Source organism: Xenopus laevis, chromosome 4S, assembly GCF_017654675.1.
Source record: "Xenopus laevis strain J_2021 chromosome 4S, Xenopus_laevis_v10.1, whole genome shotgun sequence".
In the NCBI taxonomy this organism is placed as follows: Eukaryota; Metazoa; Chordata; class Amphibia; order Anura; family Pipidae; genus Xenopus; species Xenopus laevis.
In genome coordinates, this window is record NC_054378.1 from 67,519,325 (window position 1) to 67,531,775 (window position 12,451).

At 39.5% G+C, this 12,451-nt stretch overlaps 1 protein-coding gene across 13 annotated transcripts in view; it reads left to right on the forward strand.

Annotated features, from left to right (window-relative positions):
- Positions 1-10,427: 10,427 nt before the first annotated feature.
- dab1.S (Dab, reelin signal transducer, homolog 1 S homeolog) overlaps positions 10,428-12,451 on the forward strand; it is a 433,928-nt gene continuing 431,904 nt past the window's right edge. For 10 of the 13 annotated variants that reach the window (XM_041561396.1, XM_041561394.1, XM_041561403.1 and 7 more), the window contains exon 1: positions 10,429-10,931. The gene's annotated coding sequence lies outside the window, so the exon portion shown is untranslated. Of the gene's footprint in view, positions 10,932-12,451 lie in introns of all 13 variants that reach the window. The other 3 variants (XM_041561400.1, XM_041561404.1, XM_041561406.1) reach the window with 2 other exon arrangements.

Here is a 12,451-nt window from a genome sequence, read left to right on the forward strand (position 1 = left end):
GCAGTAGCGGGTCTCTGAAACCAGTATATGATCTATCAATTCTGGTAAAGTACAAAATCATGATGAAGTTTGAGTTCACTTATATATTGTTAACAAAGATATTTGCTCCCCTTCTTGTTCTGTATAACTATGTGTATAACACCATTGTCATGAATTATGCAAGTACAAAAGGGCATGCAAGCAAGGAAGCACTGTAATTGAAACTGGCCTTGAGAAGGTGTAGCTTCCAAGGTACACTTTGCATGTTGCCAATGTCGGACTGGGCAATGGGGGTCCACCGAAGCTGGGACCCCAAGGGCCCTCCTGGCAGCCACCAGGGCCACCCTCTCGACTTCCCAACTCCCCCCCCTTACACATTTACAATCTGTTGTGCAGCGTCACGGAGGACGCATATAATGCATATATCTTTTTAACAGGGATGGCCGAATGGGGCAGGCTGATCATTTTCCTCCGGCCCAGTCTGAGCCTGCATGTTACTCCTACACATGCAATTGACCAATACCTAGGTAATCACATGTTTACAGGCAGTCTTTACACCATGTGCATCTGAACAATGGGACTGACACTTCTTTTGCCTCAACTTGTGATATATAATTCCATATACACTAATTTACAAAAAAATATAAAAAAATGGGCAAATCAGAAGAATAAAAGGAGAGAAGACAGGAACACTGCAGTATGTTTTACGCTTTTGCACTTGCGTTTATAAATTAGCCCTCTTTTTTCAAAGTGACTTCTGTTGCTGCTTTTCCTGTCTACCTTTAATATGAGTGCTCATGTATCTGAGATTTGAAAGACTTTTCTCAAAGTGGATAAATATATCTCTTTATTTATGAAGTTCTAACAGAGAACAATAGTGTTTTCAGGCGTGCATTCAGCTAAAAGGCAAGCCTCAGTCAGAGATACATACTGAGTTAAAAGCCATGGGCGATATTGTTAAGTACATTGCTGGACTACAAAACCAGACTCCTGCAACTCAGTTTTGAAAAAGATCTTTGTAAAATGTAATCTACTCAGAGCCCCTGCTATAATTGCTTGTAACCCATGTCACAGTCTCTGCCCTTACACTTCTTTAATTCAACTCAGTTCCTCTTTTCAGGAATCATTTCATGTTTTTGCACAAATTTCAAGTAGAGGAACTAATTTATACTGTTTATTGTAAAACTAAAGAATGCACGGAAACAAATGATCTGCCTTGTGTACTGGTCACAAGAAGTTTATCAGTAGAACATGCTGCACTTGTATTTGCAGTGATGAATGCACATTATTCCTCTAATATGAGACAAGTGCGTAGATATCTTAGAGGAATTAGTCTGTTATTTTAAGTATGATAATAATTATATCAGACTTGACATTTCTATAAGTAATGTGCAGATTGTGGTATACATTATATGCTATAAATATCACTATACTACCCAATTGTTTCATGTAAAAATTTAACTGGCATTGACACAGGTCTGTCTTTAATTCAACATAGTAACATAAAGATAAACATTAACAGGCAGGCAGAGGTCATTGGCTGATTTTACTTACAGTAAAAGTAAAGTAAAAGTGTAATTAAAAGTTAACGCATTTCCAGTAGACAGAGGGAAGTTTTTTTTAAAGACCAAAGGTACCTGATCTTAGGTGGTACAGTAGAATGATAGTTTCCAGGTTATGTATGCCAGAATAAATATCACATTTTCTAAAGTCAATTCAGATCTTAAGAACTCAGGGGCAACATTTTTTTGTCTACAAGACAAAATGTTCAATGAAAACATGTCCACAATCCGGCACTGACATGGCAAATCAGCTTTTTTTATATGAAATACCATATAAACAGTTTAAAAAAAAAAGAGTTGGGTCCATTTGCTGCCACTTTGTTATTATTGTTATTATTATTTACTGGTAAGGTCGTTTTGTGGTTTTCTAATAAAGGGTCAATGTTGGCTTTATGTTTTTTTTACCTATAAATATCAGCACAGAGCATTTACTAGTCACCTTCTTAAAAGGAAACATCTTATCAATTCCTCTGGGTCAGAGTCCTGCATTGGATCGATTACCAGCGGAACACCCGCATGGTGGTCGGGCAGACATTTCTGAATGCCTGGGACTACCCAGGGAGGGTAAGTGAGCTATTTCCAGGCTGAGTTAGGTAGTGGATATGGGGGGTGGCGGGTCAGCTTGCAGGTCAGTGGGTTTAAGGCCTGATTGGACCCGCACAGGTTACTGTCTCTGGTAAAAGTTTGCACCTTTTATTATATATGGTGGTTACAGTCTTAAGGGTTTTAATTGTATGACTAAGTTGAGTTATTTACTAAAATCTGAAAATTTCTCATTCACTAAAACCACTTCAACCAAACTACCATCTGCATTTTTACCTTATTTATCAATAAATTAATTGGAAAAAATCGGGTTGCGGGAAAAGACTCAATAAAATTGTGCAAAAATCTTAATTGTGCATTTTTTCCGGATTTGACACCCGAAAACTCAGACTTCTTCCAATTATTGCCCAAAAACCACAAATTCTTTTTATTATTGTATAAAACCCAGCACAGATCATAATATCTTTCAATTGTAAACAGGACATCTGCCATTGGCTCAGGTTTAAAGTGAAGTACTTTTTTATTATGACTTTTAGCAGCTTCTGGGTTTTTTCCCATAAAAAATTGTGTTTTCTCCTTTAAAACGTCAGAAAAAAAAAAAACAGACTCCAAGTGCTACATAGTAATTTAAGGTGCTAGAGTGGCAGTAGAGAAGGATATTACTATCATCACATGAGCTTTTTTTAAGTATATTACAGAAATACCATCAGAAAGTGCAAGAGTGACATCAGCAAAGTGCCTGCAGCCCTAGACTAACTAAATGATTTAGTTTAAGAAATTCAATAGTCTCTATAACCTTATTTCTTTCCTAAAGGGTCTGCTGGCAGAAGAACTTGTCATTTTCTATTATAATTGCATCGGAATGTTCTATTTTATTAATTCCAGAGCTCCTTAAAGAAGGCTTGTTGTTTAATGTTAATCAATTGGTCCTGTCTGTTTTTTTGCAGTTGAAAATGCCATCACAAATGCAGCAAAGTAATGAATAGGCATCAATGGTTAAATACAGTATAATTAAGGTTGTTAAAATAAAGACGGCAAAATCTGAAAAGCTAATTTTTAATTCACAAGGTAATATTGTCCATAGTACTTTTTAAATAAGCTACTTGAAGATGGCATGCTGCTATTTTTCGCAAAATAACTTTTCATGGAAGAAGCTTTATTTCACATAATACTCGTTGGTGCAAACTATAAAATCAGCAATCTTTCTTCATTTCAATAGCTATACACCTGTGAGTGTCCAAAACCTATATTAAATAATTGGTAAAATGACCACAGAAATTGGCAACAAAGCAACTTAGGAGTACTCCCTTGAGAAGGATGTGTTAACTTATTTTCAGTTAGAAAATCAACAAAAATATATTTTCAACAAGGGTTTTCAACTTAAAACATGACAAATCGCAGAACACAGGGAGTATCCTGCCATGACAGGGTTTTTTTGCATGCTGATATAAAATGTTATTCTAAATAAATTCTAATATACATCTTTTAAATATTTTCAATTATTGTACAGTTATATGTAGTTGTTATAGCTATTTAGCAAGTGGGAAATACAAGTTGATCCAGGGACTGGTTCAATTGCCATCTTGGAGTCAGAAAGGAATTTTCCCCCTCTAAGGCTTCAGAATTTTTTTTTTTGCCTTCGTCAACCAAGGGGTTGGTGAGAACATAGTGCTCGAGAGCCACTGGTTGGGGATCACTGCTCTAAATGAACTAGTAGTTAGGCAGGTTTTATAGAGACATAAAAGGTGATTTTAATTGGCATGTTTTTTTAGCCTAATTAATGTCTTACTATATATTTAAACCAGTTTAGGTCTGTCTCTTTGCATTCTCTCCTCTGCTTTCCTTGGTACTACTGAAACATTTACTAACATCTGACAGATTACAACTAGTTGCTGATTGGTTGCTATTGGTAAATGCACTTGTGTTTAGCTTGTACTTGCAATTTAGCATCTATTTACTAAATTACCATATTTATCTGCATCCAGCATTGACTACTGTTGCCACAATCGTTTGCATGTTCTGCGAGTAACATGCCTGAGAAGAGAGAGAATCATAGAAGCATGCAAGGCATTTCAGGAACAGCTGTTTTGGATGAAGGAGGCATGATTAGTGATGGGCGAATTTATTCGAATTTGCGCGATTCGCCGCCAGCGAATAAATTCGCGAAACGCCCGCGAAAATTCACGAAAAAAAATTCGTCGAAAAACGGGCGCCGCCGTCAAAAACGGGTGCCGGCATCAAAAACGGACGCTGGTGCAAATTCGCCCATCACTAGGCATGATATATGATGTGGATGCAATGCAATAAAATATTATCTTGTCACAATAAGCCACCATAAACTATTAAGTACGTGATGTGAAGTACCAGACAACTTTAAAGTCATCAAATGAAAGGCTCTAAACAAAAAATGGGGGAACACTGGCTCAACAAGATCACATCTTGATCCTTACCTAAACTTAAAATTCTAGCAAAATCAGCAAAAAGGTGGTGGGGCGTTCCTTATTTCTGCTACTAAGATAGAGTCTAAGGGAATGCAGTCCCAAGTCCCAGTCAGTTAATGGAAGTATCCTAGTATCATAAAAATCTAGTAAAGAATATGAAAGCAGAAGAGGTGTTATATCCAGGATTGTAATTTAACTTAAGATGTTAGTTCTAGGCTATAGTTTTATGAGAAAGACTGAGGATGATTTGTAAAGCTGAACCTAAAACTACTTGTCTTCTGGTGGGCAAAATTTCTTCGACACAAAACTTTAGTTCAAGTCTTTAAAATCCGAATGTAAAGTAAGTAGAGTCACTGATCTTGCAAAAAAGTCTAGTGCCTTTGAGCAAAGTGATGAGAGTAATGAATTGAGCCCTACACTGTATGAATCCCTAGTACAGCTCCACCTTGGTCCCAGTCAGATCAACAAAGTTATGTTGTAAAATTGCAATGGTTTAATTTAGCGCCTATGTTAGTAAGTTAACCTCATTATCTTATCAAGAGGTAAACACAGTTAGCCCCTTTGCTTTAATAGCATATGCCTTCTCTGCCGACTTATCTCATCCCTGAAATAATACATTTATTGTAAAACATTATTATATTACATTCAAAAATCCATTTCTATTAGCTACTGAGAGCCCCTGGGTAACTACACAAGCTATGTGTCCACCATACAAACATTGTTGCTTTTATTTCCTTCATGAAATAAGAAGAGGGTTTGATATTAATGATAAAACACCACAGAGCACCCTGATGCATTTATGTGTTCTCCGCCAGTACATGTCTATTAAGCAAGAAAAAAATATTGTAATTAGACAAATTCTGCCTTGTTGAAATGCTCACCATAAATCACTATAACTCATGCTAAATGTGAACTGTGCATTTAGAAGCAGACCTGTGGTAAGCTACGGCATGCATATATACCAGGTAATACACAAAGTTGATTATGTATACACTGAAAGCTTATTTAATTATGAACAAAAGTAAAGGATCTATTTATCTGGGATGATCGGACCTGGGGTTTTATGGACAAGGGCTTTTTCTCTATGTGAAGGATCATAACCTAAAGCTACTAAAAAAAATCATTAAGACATTAAAAGAAAAAACAAATTGGATTATTTTGCTACTTACATGCGTAGCGTAGCTACTATTCAGGAAAATGTTCTGTTTTATTATTACAGAGAAAATGAAAATGAGTTAAAAAAGTGTTGTTTGTTTAAATATAGCTCTGTGTACAGTGTAATTCCTGGAGCCCTTTGGAGCTTTCTGGTTAATAGAATAATAAATAATTGCGTAATGCTTTACACCATTAGTTCATCATACATACCAACCCCTGTGTGAATAAATCATGCCTACAAACCTTCAATTTAGTCTTAAAACAATGTTATATATAGATATTAGGATTACATGGAGTGCTTAAAATGATATCCAAACTTAAATTCCACTGCCTGGAGTAGTCAGATGCTCCCTTAGTATTATTCTGTCTCTAGCAGCTTCTACAAGAACTGTATCTGGGTTAATCAATATATCGTAAGTGATGGATGAGCTCTGATGCTCTAGTTTCCCATATATCATAACAGACGCTTTATATCGTTTTGTTCAGATGAGCTGAGCTCATGGAATCAGTTGAGTAGGACTACAGCCATGTCCGTAAGTACAACTAATTACCACTTGTCTCTAAAACCCAAGTGGTGCATTTTAGCATAGGTAACTAAAGGAGCTTGTTGATATATATTTGTTGTTTTATAATGTAATGCCTCCAATACCCAAACTACAGAGACTTATGTCCCTTTGCTAAGCTATTGTCCTCATATGATCCTGGATCCCACTTTCAGACTCTCTATACACTCAAATCCCCCTCTTAAACTTGTGATTTTAGAAACATAATCCCTAATGATTATCATAATCTCCATCGTTCACTCTACCCCAAGCCCTAGATATAACCTAAGACCTATCCTGGATTCTAAGCAGATATGGAAACTGTAGCAGTCTCCTAATGAGACACAAACCCACCCTTGATGTGCTAAGAAAAGCTATGGAATTTAGAATAAAATATCCATTTCATTGCAGCAACACAAGTGCACAGGGTCAATGTAATCAGCATAAAATGATCAGTATAAGAATGAAATGACTGTAAATATGGTTTACACTACAATAGAAAATTCTGCACTTGCGCCATCCCCATATTTGTAATACTGCACTATTCATCACCCATGTGTTGCTTACTGCTGTCAAATGAAGATGAATAGTGAACAATGTTCTATTTAAGCACCCCTAATGGGAATTTTATACGTGTATGTTGGCTGCTGTCTGCTTGCTCCCATATAACACAGGGCCAACTGAGTGCCACATGTACAAAGAATATGCATGTTTTACCTGGGCTGGAGAAGGTTTTTTTATACCATCTGTTGTGCAATATAACAGTAACAGTGATGGGCGAATTTCTCCTGTAGCACTTCGCAGAAAAATTCGAGAATTTCCAGCATAATTCGCAAAAAGGTTGAAAAATTTTAGAAAAAAACGTGAAAATCCAAATTGACTGCGCGTTTAATTTTCTAACACACGTCCGAAAAGGCTCTTGCGTCAATTTTGACAATGGCGTTTACGTCAATTCGTGTTTGAATAGTGTTGATGTGTGGCGATTTTGACATGAGCAACTTTTTGTCACGTGTCCAAAATTTTTTGACGCTAACGAACTTCTGCCGCCTAATTTTCACGGGAGATTCGAATTGTGGAAATTCGCTGCAAATTAGTGACAGACGAATTTATTTATCCATTACTAAACAGTAAGAATTCCATGATCTTATAAAACAGTGACGGACTGGGATGAAGGGACACCAGGAAAAACCTGGTGGGCCATGGCCTTTAATGGGCTCCTCCCACCTATACCCAACCCCCACCCAGACTGCCCCTTCTGTTCTCCCCTGGCCAAACTTGATCACGGCTTGAGGGAACTTATGTGAGGTTGGGTGAGGGGACTTTCAGTTTGCATGAAGGGAGCTGACAGTCAAATTCCCGGTGGGCCCTGCACACACCACTGATATAAAAGCACTAGGCCAAAGAGCAAATGTTTTTATGTAAGGCATGGAACTCCCGGCAGAATTAAAATATCCCCATAGTTTTGAATAATACACAAGTTTCAGGGATTTGAATGAAAAGCAAGCACTGACTACAACTGATGACATCATTAAGCACCATTTATAAATATAGATTTTACAGCTTTATTATGGCTCTTGTGTTAAATATATGTATTGCTGTTTGTCTGGAAAATTTATTATAAAAATTGACAACATAATGAACACTGAACACCAATGGTGTTTAAATCCCTGGTCACAGTGTTCTTTTTTTCTTTTAGAGAGGGGATGTCTGACTACCAAATGTTGTACTTTAATGGGGGACCCTGGCATCACCAATGCCTTTTAAATGGGGGACTGGGCAACAATGTTTTTTTTTTTTTTACTTTAATAGGGGACCCTGTGGTCTGCTTTTTCTTGCATGGCTACTTTTTACTCCTAGTCTGGCCCTGACTGAGATTACTCAAAAGTCTAAAATAGAATAAGGCTAGAAATGCTGTATTTTGTATACTAAATATAAACATGAACTTACTGCACCACAAGCCTAATCAAACAAATAATTTATGCTTTCAAAGTTGGCTACAGGGGGTCACCATCTTGTAACTTTGTTAAACATCTTTGCAAGACTAAGACTGTGCACATGCTCAGTGTGGTCTGGGCTGCTTAGGGATCATCATAAACAAAGCTGCTTGAGTTCTGCATGGCTGGGAGGTAAGGTGGGGGCTCCCCTGCTGTTCATAAGTATGATTGTTTCCCTGCTCAGCAGTTAGGGACCGTCTGACAATTCCTATCCACAGCAGTAAATGAAGGGAGAATTTCACTGCATACAGTCAGGTTTCTTATAAAAACCGTAGACATTTTTTAATTAAAGTATATTGGAGATTGGTTTCTTTTTCATTAAAGAAAGTAAAAATGGGATTTAATTTTTTTGCCTTTACATGCCCTTTAAAGGATAATTATACCCCCAAAATGAATACTTTACCAGCAGGTAGTTTATATGATGTTAAGTGGCCTATTAAAGAATATTACCAAACTGGACTATATATATCAGTAAACACAGCCCTTTGACATCTTTCATCTTATGCCCCCTTGCACAAAGGTGGAGGGGGTGCCAGGTACAGTACCTCTTCTGCTGCCTTCCCCCCATTTCAGACCCTTGTTTCCCCACCTGTGGCAGCAATGCCTGCTTCTTGGATCTGCACGCTCTCCTGCGCATGCGCACGCACACGGGTTCGGCTTGTGCGCTTGTCCGCGCATGTGCGCATGCACCTATGTGTGCATATGAGCCTATACGTGAGTGCACATCAGGAGGGGGCGATGTAGTTGGCCGGGTTGCCTTGGGTGCCCATACAACTTGGCCCGGCAACAGTGTCAGATTGACCCACCGGGATACCAGGAAAACTCACGGTGGGCCCAGGTGTCAGTGGGCCCTCATGCTACTAAACATTTGGCATATTTCATGGCTATTCCCTATTTATATGAGAACATAGATAGAATAATAGATTATAGTATGTAAAACAGGAAACTAGGTTGAGTGAGGAGAGAAAGAATAATAGTGCCCCTAGTCTAAGGTTTTTGGGTGGGTCCCTGGTGTCCCAGTCTGAGACTGCCCGTCACTGCTAACAATTACAATTACAAAAACAAACCTCTCAGCTAAAAATAATCAACATGACCTATAGATTCAATTCATGTGTGCTTCAAGAGTAGGAAATGGATCTTTGCAGCCCCAGGTGCGCGCTGTACCCCCTGCCAGGGCAATTAGACACACTTCAACAAAAACAGCAGCACTTTGGTAATTTGAAAAAAGTGAGTGCTGCTGTTTTTGTTGAATTGCAACATGACCTTTAGGTAACTTTTATTATACATTCATATTTTAAAAAGTAGTTTTTTAGTGTCAGTATCACTTTAACAGGAAGAAGTTTGGGAGGAACCTATAGAGGGAGTAACTGTTTGAAGCCCCCCAGTAGGTCTGTGTTTTTATGGTTACACCTAGTGGCTGAACTACCTGGGGAGAGGACTGTGATTGCACCAGGGCCCGTACCTCCTCTGGGCCCAACGGCAGATCGCTCACCTGTGCAGCCGCCAAGAACATCACTTTTGGAGGGTGGTGGAGGGGCCCGGCACTAGTAAGTTACGTCACTGGTTACACACCTAAATGTGGCTTCTTCACTGATAAAACTGTATGCCAGGCAACCCCCACACCAGGTCTAGACTGAGAATTGAAATAGGCACTGGCATTTCAGGTACACAGATGCCCAAACAGCCCCCACCAGCCAACTAAATAGCGACTTTCTATGGCACCTTATAGTAGCACCTCTGGCATTTGCCAGAACCCACAGATTGCCAGTCCGGGCCTGCCCCACACACAGGGCAAGCAGACCCTCCAACTGCAGGGGAGGAGAGAGAACAGGCACAATGGGAAACTGGCTGGCTGCTTATGTCAAATGTTTTGTTTCTAACATTTCTAAAATGATTTTGCTATGAGCACAGTAATTCTAGTTACACCACTGCTTTTAAAGCAGCCACCGCTAATAACAGTGCATTGTAAATCATCCCCCTATGGTAAAAAAAACGCATGGGAGACACTGTCAGTGTAAAGCTGCTTTAGAACAATTGTTTTAATGGAGGATTAATCAAATGAAAAAGAAATACAAAACCCAATTGCCATGAGAAAGAACTATAACGCTAGAAAGTATGAAGGGCTTGGGGGAGCCCGTGTCTATGTGCGCTAGTAGAGTCCTGAATGATGAAAGTGCAGAAGCGCTGCTGCAGAGCATCCCGAGACAGCATCAGTCGCTCAGAGACGCAGGCAACGTGCAACACAGCCGTCTCTCCCCTTTAGCTGTAATTCATCCCTCGCGTTGCATTTGAAATTTGTTCTGCACCCAGACCCTCCCCGGGGGAATCACTGCTGTCTTTTTTTGGGGGGGAAGGGGGAGCGCAGGAGCTGGGCAAGGCCTCGCTATTAGAAGGAATGTGGTAGTGATGTAGAAGCTGGGAGCGCTGTGGCCTGCAGAGTACCCGGCACTGCCTCTGTTGCTACTGCTGCTGAGTCTGCTGCTGTGATTGAGGTGTTCTCTCTCTCTCTCTCTCTCTCTCTCTCACTCTCGCTGGAGTGAAACTGCTGAGGATTTTCTAACTGGGGATGCCCAGCTCTTCCACTTGGTTTTAAGGAATCTTACTTGTTTCGGGACAGGGGAAACACAAACACACACACACAGCCGGGGGAGGGAGAAGGAGTCAATTGATGCAACAAGAGGATGAGAAGGTGATCAGAGGGCAGCATTATACAAGGTAGGAGAAGCTGTTTTATTTCATTGCAGTGCTGAAGAAGCAAGGGGCTGGTGGGGGAGGATGCATTTCATTCTGTAATGTCTCAAGCTTTGGAATCATTACTCGTTGGATTGAATTGGCCTTTAATAGAATGTGCACAGGGGGTTTCTTCCTGAGAGGTATGAGTGGATATAATGAAGCATCTCAAGCTTTATTCCCCCCCCAACTGCTGGACTTGGGGTGATCTTCCACTGACATCCATCTGCAGCATCACATCTGTGCCCCCCTACATCTCACCAATGCTCCACTCATATTCCTATGCTCCCAATGGAAAGCCAAGCGCAAACTTTATGTCAATTTTCCCTTTTCTGCCTTATGCCCAGAGCCTTCTCAGTCACATCCGTGTACTTCGCCAAAGCTGAGCTCAGATATCCATCCGATGCTGATATGTGACTGGAATAGGAGATGGGGTAATTGGGTTAGAGACTGTGTGGAATTTTCTTGATTTATTTGCAATGCCCTGTTTTCTATAAATAAATCATTATATTTGCTTGGGCAAGGGAACATTTGCATTCGATTTTACAAGCAGGGAGCCTCCCTAAGGAAATATTGCTCTTACTTGTATCACCAAATCCCCAGCTAATCATGATTTGCCAAACTTCATATTTCCCTCACTGTCATTTTAGCATTAGAGGGGGGCCCCCATTTAGCTACAGGTACCATATACTGGAACAACTCCATTCCCCTCATGCTGCAGAATTCTTCTTTTCAAATCCGCTTGCCTGTTCCATTGACAGCATGTGTAATTAAGTAGATGCTGTTAGGGAGGTTTGCATGTTGGGCTGGATTTGTCATATTGGAAATCCTGGGTTTAACTGTAATGCTCCAGCCAGAATGTTACTGTATGAGCCATGGAATTATGTCAAATAAAGAACAGAAAGGGAATTCTTATGTGATTAACCTTTTACTTATTACCAGGTCCTTTACCGAGGGCATTGCAAGCACAATTTGTGTCTATTTTACTTTGTATTTGTTGTATTAGAATAAAAGTGTTTAAAAAAAGGGAGAGAATTAGACAGTTTGACTTGGGTTGATCTGATGCTTTTCCATCAGGGGTTTCACTTTAAGACTGTCTGTGTGTATAATCCTTAATTGTGCTACTCGTTAAGCCAAATTCATTTTCGTTTCTTGTCTACCGAGGCTCCTCTCAGCTCTCACCCTATGAGAACACTTATTTTAACCAATATTACTGAGCCAAGTGGATATGAGATGGGTTTAAATGGAAGCAGATCTGTTCCTAAGTTCATAAGTTTAGCTCTGCTCTAAATGTCTTTATTACTAGAGAGGGTTTTTTTGTACAACATTATTACAATGCAGCCATATTAAAAAGGTCCTTAGAGCCAATACCCAGTGAATCTACAGCATCTTCAGAAACAGCTAAAGTGATTCTTGGCATGAGAACAATGTGCAATCCTCTCATTCCCTGACACTGGATCACTGATTATTTTGTTTTAGTTGTATCTTTTTCACAACAGGGGTTA